This window comes from Phalacrocorax aristotelis, chromosome 6, assembly GCF_949628215.1.
Source record: "Phalacrocorax aristotelis chromosome 6, bGulAri2.1, whole genome shotgun sequence".
Lineage (NCBI taxonomy): Eukaryota > Metazoa > Chordata > Aves > Suliformes > Phalacrocoracidae > Phalacrocorax > Phalacrocorax aristotelis.
Genome location: NC_134281.1, coordinates 43329248 through 43351076, shown reverse-complemented (window position 1 = coordinate 43351076; position 21829 = coordinate 43329248). Strand labels below are relative to the sequence as shown.

The following is a 21829-nucleotide window of genomic DNA, read 5'->3' as shown; positions in this document are numbered from 1 at the left end:
GCCACTTTAAGAAGTTCCTTCTACTCTTGGAAGTTCATTTCTGCCCTCATGCTGCAGGTTACTGTCTCCTCTTGGTGCCAGTCCAACTGTGTGTGGAGGCACGCTTGAAATTAGATCATGGAAGTAATCGGGGCTAAGAAAAGAGGCAAACCCCTTGATTTTCATTTGGATTTTTTTTTACTTGGGTTCTCAGTGTAGTTCCACAAACGGTTGTCTTGCCACATGAATGGGTGGCAAGCATAGCACAGGGGCAGAAGCAAAGGATGGGGAAAGCCTTGCTGCTATTATTAGGTATCACTGAACTCTGATTGCCTGACTCCCTACTGAGCAGCTGAAACGCTTCAGTTTCACACTGTATCTTACTTTGCTTTAACTTTTTTCTGTATTCACAACTAAGGCCTAGTAGTAGCTATTAGCTGCATCTTTCTTAAGCAAATCACCATAAGTGCATCTGATGAAATAACTTCGAACCTCACTAAAGATTTTTAACTTACGCACTGTAAGACCTGATACTGCTCCCACTCTCATAAATGACAGAACTCTCCTGATAGCGAGGCCGGCCACAAAATTGAAAAGTCATTGTAAATGATTTTATACCAATGGATTTAGAGATTTTCTTAAGCACTTTATAGTTATGTTCCCAGCTTTGTCTCTGTTTCACTGTAAATTGCATACTGTTCTCCCTAATCCTCCCTGGGCTTTTTGGAGCTCTGTCTTCCCGTCCTGCTGACAGATAAAAATTTATTGTTGCTAGCTTTATTGTCCTTGACATATTGAGATCTCACTCCTTTCATGTAAATGTAGGAATGTTTTGGCGTTTTCTTTTAGTCTTGAATTGTTTAAAGTTAATTCATTCAATTTATTATTCTGTTCCTATTAGCAACCTAGGATCTGAGCTTTTAATTACTCTAACCTTGCTGCTTAATTAGTGAAGGCTTACTCATCACTTTGAAAATTGAAAGTATTAAATACTTTCAATTTACATGACTATTTTATATTTTCTGAATGATTAGCATCAGGATGTTTTAACCTTCTTTTCATATCCATTGATGGAGTAATATACCTTGTCACTTCCCTCCAGAAACCAGAGACGTAGACCAAAACCATCGGTAGAGTAATGTCTTTAACATCATTTGACTTCTGACATGGAAAGATTTAGCTCTGTGCTATGTACTGTTGTCTTTGCCTCAGCTTTCCCCACTTTTATGGTCCTCTTTCTGCTATGGAACCTTTTCAAGGGGTTGCTTAAATGGATCCCAGAAAGACTTGGGTATAGTGCTGCTGATACATTTGTCTGTAGCAGAACCTACCTGCCCATGCCAGGAATGGATTCGTGATGCACTTATTTTGAGTTATGAATTGGGAGGTTAAAATTCAGTGTACCTTGGCTGATTACAATTACAGAATTATCTCTTATCCTGTAACAGTAAATATGGAAACAGCTGTCCTGTGTTGGTCTTTGTCAGGGGAAGGGGAGCAGGCAGTTATCTAGATATCACTGAAGCTGTGTGAATATTCAGACTGGAAAACTGAACAATCCCCCTCAGAACTTAATCTTCTTTTTTAAGGCAATTTACCTGCAAAAGAGATGTAGATTTGCCATTCAGTAGTAGTCAACAAGTGATTTTGATATTTAGTCTTGTGAATTACTTTTATCCTCCAGGACTATTTTAAATGTTAGCTCTTATCATTACTGCTTGTCATTTGGCTCTTAAGCCACCACGTATTGTTTCCTTATCACTAACTGGATAACTCCCAAACCCACGGAGTCATCGCTTTAGTACGGCTTTTTTTCTGAGGCTGCTGTATGCAAGGAGAGTTGTATGAATACTTACAGCAATGCTTTCTCTGAACATACTCCCTCCTGTAACTCTCTGTTATGAACAAGTAAAAGACAAGCATGTGTTTGAAGCAAATTTAGTTTATACGCATGTGTACCTTTTGGTTACACTTGACCAAGTTATACCATCGTTGCAAGAGGTCTCAGTGACAGAAATATTTGAGTTTCTAATCTACACTAATTTTGAGACATGGAAAAATTACGGTAGTAATAGAAACATGGAGTTCTTCAGATTCAATTTTCAGGAAGACCATCAGAGACTTTTTTCTGATATAATTTCCAATCTTTTCCTACTCAGCTTTGATAATAAATATCCCCTGAGGAGAGCAAACATAAATCTACTGAGAATCTTGGATGAGGAGTTTTAATGATTTCATTTAAAGTGCAGTTCGTTCAATTCTTGCAATCTGTCCGTCTCTTTCTTCAATTCCTTATGTTTTTACTCAAAAATTCTCCTTTCCAATTAAGTGAATGAACCTTAGAATTGAGTAAGGCTGTCATAGGAAGTAAAATGAATATGACTGATTTTTATAATATAAATTGGAAGCAATTACCAATTTTCTATCTTCATGCTTGCTTGGAAAATTTACATTTAACCCGGCAATACACGTTAATTAAAGGCCTGCCTATCTATCTATCTATCTATCTATCTATCTATCTATCTATCTATCTATCTATCTATCTATCTATCTATCTATCTATCTAACCAACCTTCTCTTTCTAGCAAAAGTCCTTCTGTGAGCTGTATTAAATTTATTATGGCTTCATGTCTTTATTAATAACCTCTTTTGTATATTTTCAATTAAGTTTCTGGTCACATTATAGCACTGAGGTAAGAGGTCTGTCTGACTTTTAATAGGATATGGATAATAGAACGTCTTTGGCTCATGTTCTCCTTTGGTAGCACAACCTTCCACTTTTACTAAAAACATCTATGGCATTTGTAGGCGGCTAAATGCGCGTGTGGCATCAAGAAAGACTACACCAGACTGCAGTAAAACGGGATGGACATCCATTCACAGTCTCTGAAGCTAAACAGTGCTTAAACAACCTCACTTTTTCTAGGTTTTATGGCAAACACCAGTGGGAAACCGTGAATAACTCTTAACATAAGACAAAAATATTTTATTTTGACTGGTATTTTCCACATGGCAAATCATGCTTCTCCCCACATGAACCCTAAGGAGTGTACTGTGGGGCAAAGGGTGTAGCTACTTTCAGATGATTCGGACCACATCATATTTGAATTCTGATGTTAATGTTCTGGGATTTGGACACCAAGCAGAATGGGCAATTAATGTATAGAATAAAAAGGGATGTTTATGCTCCCTTCAAGCCCAAATTTTTTTCTGGGTGGGAAGGGTATGTTTAGTAGCCGGCCGGAGTTTTGTCAATATGAATATCTGAACCAGCTGCTTTTCTTGCTGTTCTCCCATGGCTGGGCTAATCTGTTCTTCTTTATGTCTTTGTCTCTTTTTTTTTGTAACCTGTAGCTCATGATGCTTTTCAGGATTTTACTGCCAGAGGCACCTATCGCATATTTTTCTCTTGATAGGTGATTATCGTTTTACTTCATTGAGTATGAAAACCCCAGCTCCTCTTCAGCTCCATTTTTTTGTTCTTAAATCAGCCTTTCCCTAATTTAGTTCAGCAAATCATACAACCAGCCTCAGCTGAAAGTTACCGAAGCAGAAATGGGACATAGTAAGTTAAATTTGCCTAGGTGACATATCTCTGCATTGATTCCTGTTGATATTTCTGTCTCCATAGATGTCTGACTGTTTAAGAAACCTCATCTGGCATGTCCACATAAAGTGGGGTCTAAAGATCAAAGCAGTAAATTTGTCCCAGATGAGGCAGGGCTTGATGTTTCAGATGGAGAACTTGATCTGTGGCAGACCCTCACTGGATGCCAAGGTCACAGCTCAGGGATGGGCTTGGCTCAGGGCAGGGGTGCCGCCACTCCTGCAACGATGTGACTCACAGTTATTCCCACATGGGTTTGTCCTGTTGACTTGAATGCATGTTTCACTGAATTACTGGTTGAACCTGCTGGTAAATGTGCCATATCAAAGACTTGTGGAGCAATATCTTCTTCAGGCAGGTGCTTGGCTCTGAGCACTGCTTTGGAAGTAGCCGAGATCCGCAGATAACACTCGGAGAGGTTGCGTTATTTCCGAGGCAGTCTTGCCTTGGTTTAGATGCAGTCCAATACGTCTTGCCCTGGAGCAGCAGAATCTAACAGTCACTGTCTGGGGTGTTTCACCCTTAGTCAGCAGGACTCATGCTTCATCACTGTCCAAACCGAAAACATATTCATCACCGTCATCATTTGTACACCTGTCACGATACCACCTTCAGCTCTACCAGTATTTCCAGCCCAGTCCGCCTATGTTCCCGGTATGAACTCCCTGACTTTTTCAACCAGGGTCTGAGTCTTTGTGTATTTAGCCTCTCTGAAATACACATTTCAGCTTGTTTTTCTACGGAACTGAATTTACTTCTACGTGTATTAGGCTTGGTTCCTGTTCTCCTACACACTTTCTACTTCCCTATCCGTCCTGAGATTGTGGGTTGAGGAACAATCCCTTGTTTAACATGCAAAGCATGCAAACACATTGCTAAATAATTATGAAAATATTTTTCAATTGCTTTCATTGTGATTTTTATTATCATTGTTTTGGTCTTATGATGGAAAGCAGAAGCCCAGTGAGCCAAAGTACCTGTCTGTGAGTGGAGCTCGGACTAGACCCTGAATTTCTTGATTCCTGTTCAGGCTGGAGCACATGATTGTCTCCTCTGTATGTTCTCCCCTGGAAAATTTTTATTTACAGAAACAGAAGTTCTGGAATTTGCATAACTTTGTAGCAGCAGTTTCTGCACTATGCTCAGAAGACCTCTTTTTTAATATATATTCAGGCCATGCCAGCTACATTTCTGCTAAATCATAGTAAAGGAGATTTACTGTGAACACTGAATACTTCCCTACTGTTATATTTCCAACTGTGAGTTTGCTGTAGTTGCTACCAGGCTGTTCTGTTATTGGGAATAGGAGGGAGTGGCATAAGAGAAAGCATTTCTTTTAAAGTGCAGTGTACATTGGAAAGCATCTCCAGACCCATGTGTCTGGGAATTGCATTCAGGCTTGTGTTTTGGGGGCTGATAATGAAGTGTAGTCCTAACTGCAGAGGCAGAAAGGGACTGTGAAGAAGCAGATCTCTTTCTGTAGATGAGGCACGGGAGGAAACAGGAGGGCAAGGCCAAGGAGGGAACTGCTGTAAGCAGTGCTGGTGCTCTGGGACTGGTCTCCTATCAACACCAAAGCACCAGACTCATCCGTAAGGCACTGTCAGCTTTGTCCCCGCAGCCTGCTGGCTGGGTTCTGCTGCTTGGAGGGCCAGAACAGCAGAGAGTAGCAGGGCTGGGTGCTCTGGAGGTATGGAGAGAGGGTTCACCAAGCAATGCACCATCTCCTCCTGTCACATGCTAACAGGGAACTGACAGCCCACTTTATCTGTCATCACTTTCTTTCCCTCTTCAGGTAAATCCACCTCCTATCCAGTGGCCATTTCCAAGCCAGGGCTGAACATGCAATGCCAAAAGGATGGGACAGAACACTCTGGGAGACATGCAAGATTTCTTCCCCTAACAATCAGTTTGTTTTCCTGGATACAATTTTAGAAAGAACTGGAAGGAGGGAAACCTTTCCTGCACCTTTCATTTCTGGAATTAAATAATTTCTGGATCTCATTTCCGGAACAACAGTTCCGCTTGCTAAGAGGTGAGCACAAGGGATTTAAGGGAAGGAACTGAGCTCTGACCCTCTATCCAGATACTCCTGCAACTGTTTCTGCTGTTCATCTCTCTTACCCTGCACAGGAGACATTGGGAGGGGCTGAAGACATGGTGGGAAGAGCCTGAACTTACTGTGCAAAGTAAGACATCCTTTAGTTGCTCAAAGGGACACTAAGGAATGCCACAGTGCTGGAATGCCATGGATCTGTGGAAACACCTTCTGGAAAGAAGTTGAGGGGAAGCAGAGGTATCGGGCAGCCTGGAAGATGGGGTACCAAGGAATTTTGCAAGAGAAGGGCTTGGACTGAGTGAGATGCGTGCCAAGAGGATGAATTTGCTGGAGATTCAGGAGAAGACATATGCACAATATTTAGTTCCTTTGTGACCTAAACCACAATCATTCCATGTTTTCCATTTTTCAGAAAGCCCTAGCTCTCTTATCATCTAATTATGTGAGGCTTTCTGCCTTCAATTAAAAATAATTCTACTGCTTCTTCAGATCATGGAGAAAAGCTTCACATAGACAATGAAGTTTGAAAGGCTGAAAGCCTGGAGTGCAAACTTTGCAGTAATGTGTGGGTTTCCTAGTGGTGTTCACTGTATTACTTTTTTACAAGTCACCAAAAGCCAGTCAGAGATGCAGCATGTATTTGGGTTTTTAGGCCATACACTCTACCTAAAATGTGGTAGATTTGTGGGAGGAAGATGGGACAGCCCAGAAATGGCATAATTTTGACACACGGAAGACAGTGATTCAGTTATTTCACAGGTACATGGACTACTGCAAATATGCAGCTCATAAAAATCTTGACAGTGTTTAAAGAAGCAGTTTGATAGTGTCAGTCCCCTTATAGGCATGCCAGCTGGTCATTTTGTTTTGCCATATAAGCAGAGGGCTCAAGGAACAGGTGAGCACTTGCCTGGCCTGAAGAAGTACAACAGTCTTCTAAGGAAATAGCATTGTGCATGAAGCTCTAATTGACATTTCTTGATCTGGACTTGTTCTGTGAATGAGGAGGGGACCTCAGTCTCTGAGGATGCTTATCTGGCACTTCTTGCTGACCTTAAATTGACGTACGTAATTTGAACCAAACTGATGTACAAGTGACACAGTTTCTGCTGAGAAAGTGCAATATGTGCCAACACTTTCAATATTACATTTTTTTCCTGTCTGTTTAATCTAGTACCTGATATGAATGGAGGGAAAAAGTGATGTACAACATATTCCTTGCACCAAAGTCTTAGAAAAGAAAATGTAAATGCATGAGTATGACACAAACTCCCCTTCTGTTAACATGCACTCACAAAGACTTGTTCGAGTTGCCAAAAGCATAGTTAGCCAACCTACAGCATGTATATATGTAATTTACTGAAGGGAGGGGACAGGTCTAATTTATGCACTTGGCCCTCAGACCATGGTTTACCTCAATACTTTTTAATGCACAAATTCTGTAAATCTTGCTGGGAGAAAGAATGTCAGCTCACGCCAGGCCCTGGACATGCTGAAAATGTCGCTCGCACAGATGATGACTTGTGTTTAGTTTGCCGTTGTGGATGGGCCTGAACCAAACTCTCTTGTTCCAAACATCTCTAAATTTAGGAGGTTTTGGCATCCCAGTCCAGATATGAGTCAATAGTTCACTGTGTTCCAAAGAATAAGTATTAGGCTGCAAAGGTGGGAGTCGTTATGTAAATGGCATAATAAAGGAATATCTATATTAATACTTTCATTATGCCTTGGAGCTAGAGGTTTGCCAAGGCTTAAGTGGACTCTGGATGAGCTGGACATATCCAATTAATATAAGTAACGTGACTTTTCTTGAACAAATGTGACTCCTCAGTGCACATTACAGTTATTGAGCGTTCCAGCTCTGCTGCATCTGGCCCTCAGAGGTTTAGAAATCTGTATTCCAGTGTGGAAGCCCGCTTTTATTTCTGATTTTGTTTGGTACTACATAAATGGGTTCTGATTTTCAGTGCTTCTCTCAGGGAGGCAAAACATATTAGTGTGTGTTACTGATGGAGATACAAGCCTTAGGGAAAAAAAAAACCCAGAATATGAAATTAAGAATTAAGTGTCCATATGCTAAGTAAGTGCATTGGACCTCCCCTCTCTTTCCTGATGTCACTGCTGTATTCATAGTTTCTATATCATGTAAAAGTCTTTTAAAGCTTCTCTCACTGTAGCATCTGAATTTCTTCCATTGATGCCATAATTAATATCTAAGATGTCCTGCTGCTTCTCTCTCTTGTCCAGAAGGAAACTATACATGCAATTTATCATGGGGCTTGGGTGCTGGCTCCAACAGGGCGGGTGGAAGACAAATGCCTTGAGCTGTGCGGTTGTCCTTTGCGCTTTGAAGATGTACTGTGGGTTTTGGTCAAGTGTGCAATTCTGCTCAGCTTTAAGAAAAGGAAACGGCACTTCCACAGTCTCCTACAGAACCCTTAATACTGTTTAAATGTTTTGTGACTCATCTATCCTCATACACTAGTCTCACTCCAGGATGTCTCCCGAGTGACTGGGATTCACCACTGGCAGATAAAAGGGGAGAAAACCAGTGGCACCGAGGAAGATTATTCCAATCCCTCTTATGGCTTCCCAGACTGGGAAAGAGAGGCAGTTTCCCCTGCTCCTCCACAGCTCTCTCTGTGGCTCACCATGTTCTCCACCTCCACTCACTGCACGGACCCCTAACTAGAATTGTTTTTTCCACTCCAGTGGTCCCTTGCTGCTGTGAACCATGCTGGTTATACTGGAGGGAAGAAGCCAGGTTTGTCCCTTTTTCCATGCTGTCTGAGACGCTGTGCATTTTGAATTACTCACACATAGAAGCAGTAGGCAGTATAATGCAAGCATGGAGCAAGCACAATGTACTACATGAGGATCAGCTTAGCATGTTGGATTGGTGACACTTTGCAGCATAATACAAACCACTTATTCTTTTTCACAGCTGTTCTCCCAAGCATTTTAAGCACACATTCACCCTCAACGTGCAGGAGATTTACGTATTTCACTTCCATTGACATGGTAGAAGAGACCCTCCTCACTTGCAGATTTGTTCTTTTAATAGGCATCCAGCACAAATGGGAATTAAGTACATGTGTGTGTCCAACAGAGAGTAGACCAGAACCAGCTGTAGGCACGAATAACTGCTTAGGAGGCCCATTTTTTTGTGCTGATTTGGTAATTCACAGGACAGCCAAATATTCCTTTTTAGGAATGGGAAGAAGAGGAAAAATAGAGGACCTCATCTTCAGATTGTATCACCCGTGGAAGGGGAGAGTCAGCAGGGAGAGAACTCTCCGCATGAGGTTCTGCTCTCCCTGTTGGAGCAGCTGGAGCAAATAAGGTTAATCGTGGGCAAATGTGAGCTCATTTTGCCTGTACTCCAAACTGGCAGAGAAGTCAGGGTGTTTCGGGCTCTGAGTCAATGCTGTGATAACTTGCTCGCGTGACTTACTAATTGAAGTTAGAGAGCCTTCAAGATACTGAGTGTTTGGGGCATAGACATGCCTCTCTCAGTCTTAGTTGTCTCATACTCCAAACCTTTTCAAATCATAAATCTAAGTCAAATGTATTGCAAATGGTAGAAGGACAATGTGGATTTTGGGAGAGACAGGTAATGCTCTGTATGCATTCTCACTGCCCGAATATGCAGAGGTGAGTCATCTGCGTTGTATGATGACAACCCAAGCACAAGGAACACAGTCCTCAGCAAAGTCCTTTTAGAATTAGCCACACAAAAAGTTGAATCTTAAAGACAAAAGAAAATGGTATTAGGAGGAAAGAAGTGGTAATGACCGGAGTCCTTAATTTGATGCCAGTGATATCTCAGCATAAGCAATTTCCCAGAGGATTCTCAGAGACGTGAAATGAATTGTAAGAGCTGCTTTACAGGCAGTTGTGGGCACACACACCTGCTTACAGCAAGGGAAAGACAGTGCGTAAATGTCTGGAATATTACATAAAAGCTGTCTGGTAGACTAGGCAGAGCAATTAAAATCCATCTCGCTTAAACGAACCCTGAGTGCAGGTCAAACAAATCTAATTTTTATTGTTCCTTAAGGAGACGTCTGTATAGGAGACAAAAGGGGGATGCAGCCGTCAGGTTAAAAAATCAAGATGCCTTTAAAAAATTAAATGTTCACAATAGTGCTACAGCAAGCTAGATAAATGATATATTACAGCGATGGTTTAAAACTAATTGATGACTAATGTTGTAATGCATTTGTAGCTACACTGATCTATTATATATCTTGGCCAAGCTGAAGGGACACTTCAAGGAGAAAAATTGCTAACTGTTTTAACCTGATGGAACTTGGGGAAAAAATAGTTACTTTAGGAGATAAATGGAAAGGTTGTGACCTCCTAATGTACATCTGGGTCCTGCAATGCAAGATCAAATTATCATTAAAAGAATGTGATCTGTGATGGCATTAAAACAACTACAAACCTGCAGAGAAATTTCGGTAGAGAAATACAATAGTGCAGTTTGAGCTGGGACCATTAGCTAAAAAGCTGCCTGGCTAAAAAACTGGTGCAACAAGTTGGTATGGAATTGTTTTGCTCTAAAATGAAAGTTTGTTTAATTGGAGACTGCAGGAAAAAATGTAAGCATATTTACAGCAATTTACATATGTAAGACGTTCTATAAACACTACTTAATTAGCGCATAAATAATTAACAATTTACCCTAAGTTCTGAGTAACGTGTGTCTCTGGCTCTTGGAGGGGAGGCAGGAAGCCTCATTTTCCCCTCCTCGTTTTTGTCATGCCTGAGGCTCATGCCCACGGGGTTTTACCCTTACAGTTGGAATTCAGAGAAGATGTCAGTCAGGCTCTGCTTATTTTCACATCTAATTCATGCAAAAACCAGGTTTCCTCCTGAGGCGGTAAACTGGCCCAGATTTGCTTCAAAGTTTGGCCTAGGTTCAGTGGATGACTCACTTTAACTAAGGTACATCCATCTTCCTGGCTGAAACACAATATGGGAAGTGTTGTCAAAGAGCAGGTACCCCCACAGAACTAGAGCTTACAGATTCAGGACCTTAGAAACCAAAAGTAATAGCTTGTTTCATCCCCTGGTTTCCTGTTACCCAATATTAAGGACACTGAGTGGGTGTAATTAATAAGAACATCATTACTCAACCCGGAGAACAGTGTGGGTTTTTGCATGCTAAACAAGCTGCAAATGGCTGGGATGTACTGCTGGAAGCTGTGCTGGGAGGGGTTGCAGCCAGTAAGCCTCCGTGGTCATAGGCTCTGTGCAAAGTTCTAGGGAATAAAGCATGACAACAGGTTACAAAGGAATATAACATTATAGGCTGCTGCTAAAATACCTATTACCTTAAAAAGGCTGTGATTGAAAGGCCAAAAATAGCACTGTGAGCCTTAGCCTTACCCTCAACCTCTGGATTGATTCCCTTAAATAGGAGTATGATATGAGACCAGTCTCACAAAGGCAACCCTCACCACAAGTGACACTCATTTTCTTCTGGCTGAGAATAAGTTAATGTAGCAAGAACATGACCAGCCTGTGATATTGTCTGAGAGCAATGTATTCCTCTATGATAAATTAACCTTCCAGTGGGAAGGGAAATTCTTGCAATACCAAATGGCAAATATTTTGTACTCTGAAAGGTTTGATGTTCCAAAAACCCAAAAGCCTCCATATATTTTAACTGCTGCACATTGGGCTTCCTCCTTTGCATTCATTCAGTTTGGTTTCAGGCCCAATACAGGCAGCAGCTTGGAAAAAATAGTCCTTTAGCTCAGGATGGAGCAGCTGAAGTCTTAATTGAGAGGTCTTGCTTTCAAAGAGGGACATTACTCTTGGATCAAAATTTTAAGTTATTCAGATCATGGTATTGGTGTCAGTTTTGAACAACATTAGAAACTCAGTGATGCAAGTACCAGTGAGCTGACTTAGAACATATATATTCTCAAAGGATGATAAACAGTCACGGCCACAGCTCTGTCTGTGATTTCTTTCCCTTCACTAACATACTATAACAAAGGAACTCTAACAGATATTTTTCCTCCCATATCAAGGTGACACTCAGCTTGGTGCTGAGTAAATAATTCTTGGATGGCATTTTTTGTTAAGGCAGAAAAAGCATACAAAATAGCTTTAGATGAAACTTTCCACTCCCAGTTAATTTAAAAGCAATAAAATAAGGGGAAAAACCCTGAGTAAACTTGAAGCACAGCACTAGCCAATCAGAATGAATGTAATAGGTGGTCAAAAAGGATGAGATTCTGGAAAACTTGCTTCATTCAGTGAAGGCTTCTCCCTCCTCCCAGTTCTTCAGAGCTTACCTTAAGATTTTTTTGGGGTGAAATTTGAGTTACAGCAGTAGAATGCACAAGTGAAGGAGTGAACAGAGTTAAAGCATCATCCCCTTCGAAGGCAGCAAAAGAGAGCAGGTATAGAGGTGGTGGAACCCCGTGGCCTCCCTCCCTCCAAACCCTGTCACCAGCTTAGGGGGTGCTGTACAGGCCCCTGTGCTCTCAGCAACCACACACAGCTTGAGCAGGTAGGCGTGCTCGTCATGGTGGAGTTGTGCCCTGCACATGGGCTTGTTTCTTAGCTGCTGACCCTCGGTGGCCAGGATTCCACTGAAAGGTTTGCAGGCCATGGGATAATGATCTGCCATGCTAATTTTTTCCAGTCCTGTATCTCCTAAGATGATGACTTTCCAGTGTATGTCATGATGATGGGGACGAGATGTCAGTTAAAACATCCCATGATATTTCCATGATTACAGCATACTTAGGTAAGGAAACTGTTCTGGTGTTCGGATCACGCTCATTAACAATGATCCCAGCAATTCTTGGAGAGGGTGGAGTTACGTACCCAGTCTCATACCCCTCCTACTTTTGAAATGATCAGACATAAACCAACCTAAAATAAGAGTGCAGTTACCTCAATTTCTTTCCTCAATTTTTTATCTGATTTATAACATTTTCTATCTGTGCCTGACAGAAATGGCAAAAATGTAGAGTATTTCTAATTTGTGTTGTGTCTTGCTTTTTATTTCACTTTCAGTTTTTCAGACTGGTCAATGATTCAAAGAGTTGATTAAAGCTGTGATAGTTTTATCATTGCTTCAGAAAGACAAACTCTAAAATGCAAAGGTTAGCAACCAGAATGTGATTTTAAAGAATGCTTAAGGCAGTTTTCTTCTGCTGCTTGTGCTGGTGCTTAACACTGGATGGAACTCTGAATTGCAGCTGTCTTCTGTGCCAAAAGGTTTTTAACTTTTGTACACAGGTTACTATATATGTTTTATTTTACCTGTAGCATTTGCTCCATTTGATTGATAGTAAGGCTTTATGATTGTTAGATTAGTGTAAGAACGCAACTAGTAAATTTAAAACGTACCTTTGATGGTTCTATTATGATTACGGTCTTTTTCCATGTTGTTTCTAATATTATGTTAATAGTCTAAAGGAGTTTTTGATGTGATGCACTGACTATTCTGACTTGTAAGAGAGCTGGACGCTGGGTACCTCATTTACTGGTTCGCTGCTGTCAAAAGCTATTGCATCCTTCTTCCTTCTCGACCCAAGCTTGGTTCAAGACGGTTAATCCTGGGATCAAGCTTGGTTAATCTTCCCATAGTTTTGGTTCTGATATGGTTTTGAAACAGTGTTGATTTTCCCAAGAAGTCTTAACTATGAACCAAGGCGTCTGCTTCATGCTGTTTGGGCAGCTCAGACAACTGCAGAGGGAATGGAAAAGTCTCCCCCAGACCTCTGACAGCATCACATTTCCACGGTTTGCAACCTACTCCATGTCATGGCGCCCTGTACCTGTGGCACTGGCAGGGTGAGCTGGGGAGACCCCTGTTTTCTGGCCCATGATCTATGAAAGACCAGGTTAGCTCCAGGAGGAGGGAAGTGGTTTAGCCCTTTTTCTCTGATTCTTCACAAAAGTCAGAAGTTTTCAGCATCAGTGAGAGCATCAGTGTGTACATTCTGATTTCGATCTGTCACACAAAGCATAACTGCAAAGCACTATGTGAGATCAGTCATGGCCAAAATATTTAAAGTTACCTAAAATGCTGGAGATTTAACATCTTACATTTTTCTCCAGAGTTCCGAGTGGTGCAGACATTCTGTTAATCATATATTACAAGCTCAGACAATGCATAAAGTTTGGAAAATAGATTTATACGATGAAGCAGAATTAACTGGATCCACAAATGCCTTTCTACTCACAGCTGTATGTAATCATTTCATTACATTTCTTTGGTTTTATACTGTTTTGCTGTGACCACTGACTGGCAATGTGTTGGTAAGGAAAGGAAAAAACCCAAGACATTCTAACATGTAAGTCATACAAAATAAATCCTGTGACATTTTCTAATATGTGAATATTCCTAAATGCCAGACTAAACCATTCCTCCAACGGTTTCTTTTACAGACTTTCCTTGTTCCAGAAACTTGGCCTGACTTAGAAGGAAACCCTGTAACTGTCCCTTAAAAGTTGAAGTGCATCAGTGTGGGTAAGATGTTGGGCAAAATTCTTCAATGGTGTAATTCCATGAAAATCAGAAATACTACACCAGGGCTGAATCTGCCCTGTGTTATAAAATTATCTCCCTAGAGGCAAGACTTTTGGAAACAGTATCATATTTTAATTATAAGCAGACAATTTGTTTTGGGTTGTATACAGAGCATGAAAACCTAACTGCTATAGGAACTAGCTACATATATGGTGATTTTATCCCTGTTTCTAGAGCTGTTTGGTTTATTTGTGTATGATTTCCAGGTGGCTAAACGATCCCACAAACTTCTTTTTATGTACTTGAATGAACCCCTGTTGAAGTTAAGATTTTAAGAGATTACAGTGCTGGCTTTAGAGCATCATTTGTACATTTTGCAATGAGTTTAGGAGAAAGGCTGCATGTTGTTTATAAACTGGGAAGCCCAGATTCCAGTTAACAATCTTACCCTTGGAGAACACACGATTACATTTTTTACGAATTAACAGATGCTGATGGTACTTTGCCTCCCATGACTGTGTTCGCTAGTTTCTGAATTTAAAGGGCAAAATAGGATCTGCCTTTTGTAGAAAGTCCCAGTCATGGCAAGAGGACATGCTTTTTGAAGTGTGGTTAAGCCCTCTTCAACCCTTCTCCATGATGACTGGATTTTGGCACCGCTGTATGATGTGTCACCACTGTAACAAACTGCTTCATGTAAGCTGGTCATATTCTATGGAAAAAGTCTTGAAAGGATGTTGCAGAAAAATATTTAGCCTCTGTTAGTTATTTTTCACGAGATGTCAGGTATTGTGAAATTTAAGGAGCTCAGCAGATTTTCACAGCTTGGCTTGTGAAATTCATTTCCAGCTCAACAGATTGTGATTTCACGATTTTGCACATCTGGATTTTGGCACAGCGTTATGATGAAAGATGTCTCTGGCAAATCTGCCTCCCAGACAGAGCAGGGCAGTATGTCTGCTCCCGGTCAGTGAGGAGTCCAGTCCCGTCTGTGAGTTTTAACCTGCCTGCCCGCCCCTATGCAGTTTCTGTTCCACAAGGCAAAGGCTGCACAGCTGTAGTTGGCCCTGACATCAGTGGCCTCAGGAATTACTTGAACATAAATGTTAATGATAAAGTTATACTTCTAATATTTAAGGAGTGTTAAAGGGATATGCAAAAGTTGCAGGGGTATCTGTACTGTGTGTTCACAGAGTGAATCTGTTCTGGGGAGCGAACAGAGCCTTTCCACATGCTGCAACATGGATGGGTACAGCAACAATGTGCGCAAGGACTATGGAGCACCCCCTCTGCTCCACTGCAGCACTGGGCTTCTTTTCTGGCCAAGCGTTTGGGGAGGGGGGCGGTCTTCTCCTTAACCTAATCTGTGGAGCTCTGGCAGTCTTCCCAGAGGGGAGCCAGTTGATGGAAACATGACTTTAAGCCAGAATTTTTTCAGCATTCACATCACAGAAGGAGAGTTTATAAAGGTGGCAAGAGTCACGCGCGTTTTCTTTGTGTATTGCTGTATGGCAGCAAAGCCATCCTATTTTCCCACCAGGATCACACGGTGTCACAGAACTTCACTTATTCTTATGCCATTGGCAGTGCGGTTTGGAAAGAAAAATCCCCGTGCTGTCTGGAATGCTCAACTGTTGGGTACCAGAGTCAGAAAACATCCTGCCTGCCGTGAACGTTAGGAAAACAGAGCCGCCCCAACTCAAGTGCCAAGCGGTTTTTTGGAAGGCTGACTCCCCTGAGAATAAAGGATATTGGTAGCCAGCCAAGAGGGCAGGCAGGAACAGGCCCTGGGCAAGACACTGGAATTTTGCTGGAGCCTGAAATATTGTATGCTTGTTTGTGTCGGCTTCTGACTTTTGTATTAAGAGGTGAGCTACCTAAAACGTAAGGAAATGGGTCACAAATCGATAAAATATGAATTATTTTTCTAGCTATATTTAGAGCTCTGCAAAACAGGGATTTCCCTTTTTGGCTGCTCTAGTATCTAACAGTAACTTAACATCTCTGTTAAAAACAGAAAAAGTCCCCCAAAGGAAATTTCCTTTTTTTCCTATTGTACACTCAAAAATCCCTTCTTGTTGCTGCATAGTATTCAGTTGGTTTTTACTTCCCTATTTCCCCCTTTGAATGAATAGTCCTAGTCTAATGACTCAGTAAGCATTTAATCCAGAGTATTCCCCAGCTTCTATTTCCTATGCCAGTGTTATACTGCTTCTTAAAAATGAGGTTGAAAACCACCCTCAGGTGCTTGTTTGAGCTGCCTAAGCAAGCACATGTTACATGACCCTTTAAAAAATCTTTTCTTCCCCTCCATTGTTATGCTAATCACTACCTAAGTAAGTGGAGGTTTTTAATGCTCCAAGACACATTTCTGCTTCTGTAAGTAAAACAATTTGCTTATCTGCTCATTTTGTTTTGGTACATGGATTGGTTTTAGATGAGGTTTTCTGCATAGAAATTCTTGAAAACACCACACCTAAGCGGGAAAATTTCAAAAGAGGAGGAGATTGCATATATAGATAGATTTTATATTATTAATTTCCTCTTTATCTTAAATTTGGAAAGATTTGAGAGGTAATAGATTAGAACCCTTTGTGGCTTTATTTCCAGGGTTGCAAAGCAGCCCAGTAGCCAGCACAGCTAGCCCCTAAGCTTCCACCTCCTCTAAAAAAACTTTAGGTAATGTGAGGTTGTCTTAGCGATGCTACTTATGGTGTCCTTGGCCTCACTGAAGGATACTGGGTGAGGATACATCCCGACAATCTCTCTTTTATCTGTGCTGAAGTTTGGCACTGAACCTGGGTAAGAACTCTTGTTTTTCCCCCTGTGGTGGTAGTTTCAGTTACCGATACGTACCCACTCTTTCTGATTTGGGGCCCAAAAGAAAGTCCCAAAGCTGTTTCTGTTCAGCCTCTGGGGTTGAAGTACACCCCACTGACTGAAAGATCTTGTCTGGTAGTTTTGAGAATCCTGAGTTACTGGATTCAGAAATGCCAACAATTTTTCCACTTACTTATTTTTGCAGAATGCCCTGTTGACTGCAAAGCTAGGCCCAGTATTTGCATTTCCAGCACTGTTATGGTAGGCACTTCAGCAAGACATTCTGCATATGTTTTTTTACTGGGGCGTCCTACTTGTCTGCATGTGCACGGTTCGCACTAACATTTAGCAGCAGGCTGGGATACTGGGCCAGAGCTTGCACCCAGGGAGGCAGAGAGACGTTTTTATGTTGATCTCAATGGAGTGGGACTGGATCTTCATTTCCTTGACAAGGTTGGAAAATGTTCATTCTGTCTCTTTCCCCTTCACACACATATTTTCTTTTCTTTATAGAATAAGTCATTTGTCTTTATCTCACCATTCACCTCTCTCTTTGATTGCAGTTAATGGAATTGTCACCTTTATGTACTCATGTTCCATTTCTCAACCTGTCTGGACTTTGGCCTCCAAAGGTTACCACTGCTAGTGAAGTAATATGATTAAGTGAGTCTTCTTAGACAGATTTATGCAAGATTTCTTCTCCAGCAAGTGTCACATCTAGTCTAGTTCTGCAGAAGAGAATATTTCAAACATGCCAACTGTCATCTAAAACCACTAAATTGTTCTGCAGTGCTGGTTGAGAGGACTGCAGGCCATCTCAGAGCAATGCTGATTTACGCTACCTTAAGCTGTATCCCTACAGCTTGAAATATGGGCTTTTGTTAATAATGAAAAAAAGAACGTTCCTGTCTCACAGAAAGCACATTTAAAATGGAATTTTCATTAGTTACTCTGTAATGCAAAGGCAAAAGGGTGTATTTTTGGTGAATCTGTCCAGAATCTTGGAAAAAGAGGGAGGTTATCTGAAGCAGTAATGTCTGAAGCAAAACTACAACGGCCACACTCTAAACAGAAAAAAGTGGTCTTGTGTTCCATTTAAGATACATGCATGTACAAGATCTTTTCAAATTTATAGAAAGATTTTTAAATTATAGAGGATTCACTGCACACATAACTACTCTTCCTGCATTTGATATGAAACACAAATTAATCATCATTATTTTGCACTAATATAACACCTCTTAACCCTCAGCTTTCAGAATATTTCAAAGGAGTAATGAATTAAACCTCACGTGGTCTTGGGAATATGTGATAATTTAAACTGATTTTTTTCATTAAATAAAAAAGCATTTTCAGGACTTTGATTTTGGAGGACGGAGATCTTGTAACTGTTCTTGAAAATATCTTCATTTGTCACTCCCTTGGAAAGAAACCACGTGAGTGCTAGAGACGTGTAATGAAATGGAAAAATGTATTAAGGAAAAGTTAATACATTTGTCTGCATGTACAGAGAGATTAACTTTTTTTTTTCTTGCTATTTATTGGAGCAGAAAGACCTGGATAAATTGAGGTAGTAATGTGATATAGGTGTAAAAAAGGCAAAATGGATTCCTGCCTGTAACTGAAAGGGTGCATAGGGAATTATCATTGCTACTGTACAAGTCACTAGAAGACATTGTTTTGAACATTACGCATTATGTTGGGCTGTGATTACTCGTGTTCAGAATAGCTGAATTCTGACTGAAACAAGTGCAGAGAAAGCTTATTAGATAATGCAAAACTTGCTGTTATGAAAATGTAAATGGTTAATGTTTAATTTAGCAAAACAAAAATTAAGAAGGTATTTAAATGGTGTCTACAAATACACTGTGGGAGGAGAAGAAGTATCATTTATATTAAAAGTGAGTGTCAGCAATCTGGGAATATATGGAGGACAGAAATACTGAAATTTGTTTTTAATCAAGAGAGGAATAGGATTCTGGAACACAACACCGAAGATGGGGGATAGTTGGGAGGGTAAAGAGCAAGAACTACAAACTGGAGCTCAGCATGTGTAGGGAAAGGTTTATAGCATTTGATTGTCAGAGACAGTAGAAGCACACTCAGGTCCATTTCTCTGGGCTTCATTTTACTGCTTTTCAGTTGAACAAAACAATTTGGTACATCCACAGTCACAGTACTTTGTTTTGGGTCACCGAACTAAGACGAAACAGCTTATTTCTGCCTCTGAACTCCATACTTTCTCTCCGTGGTGCACGTCCTCGGTCAGAGCAGTAGCCTTAACGCTACGATTTGTTCTCATGGGCCAGGTGCCTGCTTGCCTGGACTGGTCTGACTCAGATCGGGATGTACGTGTCTCAGAAGAGAGAAATTTGCATCCCACTACAGGAGGTGCAGACCTCCTGGGGAGCAAAGGGGAGTGTGAGAGCACACACTCCCACCGCGCAATGAGCTGACTTGGGATTACAGTCAGGAGGGTGGTATTTTTAAAAAAATCTATCTTTTCAAAGCAAAACATTTGGACTAATGCAAGAAAACTCCAAATACTTCAGTTTGGGTTTAATATCCTTTCCTACCCCGCCTAGAAGTAAGGTATTCCCAACAGAAGGTCAATTTTCACCCAGAAGATTTCAGTTTTGTAGAAGTAGTGTTTTCCATCAGAAAATCATTCCAACGGAAAATTACTAACTGGTTCTAATACAAAGTGACTAGCGAAGCTCTCCAAATGATTCAGTGGCAATGCTGGAATGAGAACCCACAGCTCCTGACCACGAACCCTGTGCTCTAACCACGAGACAACACTCATCTTTCCCTGAGCAAGGTTGTTCCTGCAGTATTTCTGCCTGGGCCACAGTGGGAAAACTCTGGAAATGTTGCAAGAAAGCTTTTTGCTACAAGATTTCCTGCTGTAGAATATTTGGGGGATAACGGGAAAAATCCCTGGTGGCTCCCAGGGGCCTCTTCAGAGGTATTTGGACATCTTGGGAATGTGAGGGTTTCCACCCGTCCCTCCCTGCCTGGGTTGTGGAGGGACGTGGTGGGGTCTGGTCCTACCCACCGCTGGAGTGTGCAGCCACTGCTGGCCTGTCCCCCTTTTCAGTGGATGCATTTGAGGGAATCCTACTGCGTTGTCCTCCATTTTAAGCAAAGCTTAAATAAACTCAGGGTTTATTCCTCACATCAGGAATTTTCCAAATTTTTCTGGTAAAACTCTCGAACAGAGTAATCCCGTGCAGAAAACCCAACTCACGGCTTGCAGTCCTGTTTTATTTATTTAAGAAGCACTTATATATTTATGGATCAAGGTGGGGGGGGATGTCCTCAGTCCAGTCATACAATTCGGCTTGCTTCCCTGTATTTATTCTTCCCCTGGCTCTCAGTGTGGCTTCTTGCACCGCTTACGTGCTAAATGCTTCTGCAACCCCCAGTGTTTCTGCAGCCTTGTAGGGCAACAGGGCCACGGCTGAGAAATACGATTTAGCAACAACCCCTTTAACATAAAGAGCCAAACCCCCTCCTTGTTTCTATTTTATTCGCCTTTAAATAAAGGAGAAATACAATTCCCTTTGCGAGGCAAAAAATACTCGTATCAGTTGAATTCCTGACAGGGCACAGTGCACGCTCGGCTTTCCAGGGCTGCGCAGCTTGACAGCTACGCCTAACACACAGCAGATCCCTTTCACAGCGCTCGGGGCGAGCTCCACACGCGGGCCCCCAAATGCAAACCAGATGCCGGCACCGGCCGGCGCGGCCTTCAAAGGCGACCGGGGGAGGCCAGGCGGTTCCCGCCTCCCCTTCCCCGCCCCGGCGGGGGACGGCAGCGCAGGCGCGGGGGCAGCGCGGCGGCCTTCCCGGCAGCGCCCGGCCGTCAGGAAGGTGCCCTGTCAGGAAGAGCGCGGTTTCTGTAGCCCTCTCCCTGCGCAGCCAGTGTAGTGTTTCAGTTTGGACAAGTAAGTGACTGACGCTCGCCAAGCCCCGGTGGCGACTAGCCGCGGCCGGGCGGGCTGCCCCTGGGCTGGGCCAGGCCGGGCGAGGCGGGCGCCGCCCCTGAGGGGAGCGCGCTCCCTCCGCCCCGCGCGCTCCCTCAGTGGCCGTTGGGGTCGTTAACGCCAGCGGCCCGGCCCGGCCCGCTCTGCTCTGCCCTGTTAGGCCCAGGCGGGCGCCCAGCCCAGCCCAGCCTAGCCCCTTCCCCTCTCCGGAGCTCCGCGCTGGGAGGAGAACGCAGTGACATTCAGAAAACTTCCCTGTTGATGAGGTGCTACTGGCTGAGAAACTCTATCGCGTTCGCAGTGGTGATTTTTTAATTAAAAAAACCTGTGATGCCCGTGTGTAACACTCCTCTCCGGCGTTTTCCCCAGGGAGCCCCTCTCGCTGCCCCCCCCAGGCCGCGTGCGGCTTGCCCAGGGCGTGCGTTGGCTGTGCAATTAAATTGCTCCAAATCAGTTTCGGAGCCTGGTTTTCACGTAGCTGGTGGAGCATTATAGGATTTACATTCTCGTCTCCCTGCCTGGCTTCCCCAAGTTTGCTTTTACTGATGTTTCTCAACAGCGCAGTCTATATATAACATCTACATTTAATGAGAATGGGTCTGCCCTTTTTCACAGTCCCTTTGCGTTGACAGGCTCCAGGCAGCACAGGGGGTGTGCAGCGCCTGGGGAGGCACTTGAGGTTTCACAGAGCTGGTGTAGGCACGTTGCTTCCTTCCAGTACCTCCTCCCGCAGCCGGTGGTGTAGGAGTCACCATTTTCCCTGCTGTCTTCCCCTGAGCTGTAAATGGCAGCGCTCAGGTGACCTGAGAGGCAGATGGGACACACACATCACTTACATACTTGCTTAATCCTCCAGATCCCTGGGAGATTTC

At 42.5% G+C, this 21829-nt stretch overlaps 1 protein-coding gene across 12 annotated transcripts in view; it reads left to right on the top strand.

Annotated features, from left to right (window-relative positions):
- The window catches only part of FGGY (FGGY carbohydrate kinase domain containing), a 327922-nt gene that overhangs the window by 160249 nt on the left and 145844 nt on the right, over window positions 1–21829 (top strand). For 3 of the 12 annotated variants that reach the window (XM_075097464.1, XM_075097457.1, XM_075097459.1), the window contains one exon: window positions 14067–14148. The gene's annotated coding sequence lies outside the window, so the exon portion shown is untranslated. Of the gene's footprint in view, window positions 1–14066; window positions 14149–20769; window positions 20919–21829 lie in introns of those variants that run through there. The other 9 variants (XM_075097463.1, XM_075097462.1, XM_075097460.1 and 6 more) reach the window with 4 other exon arrangements.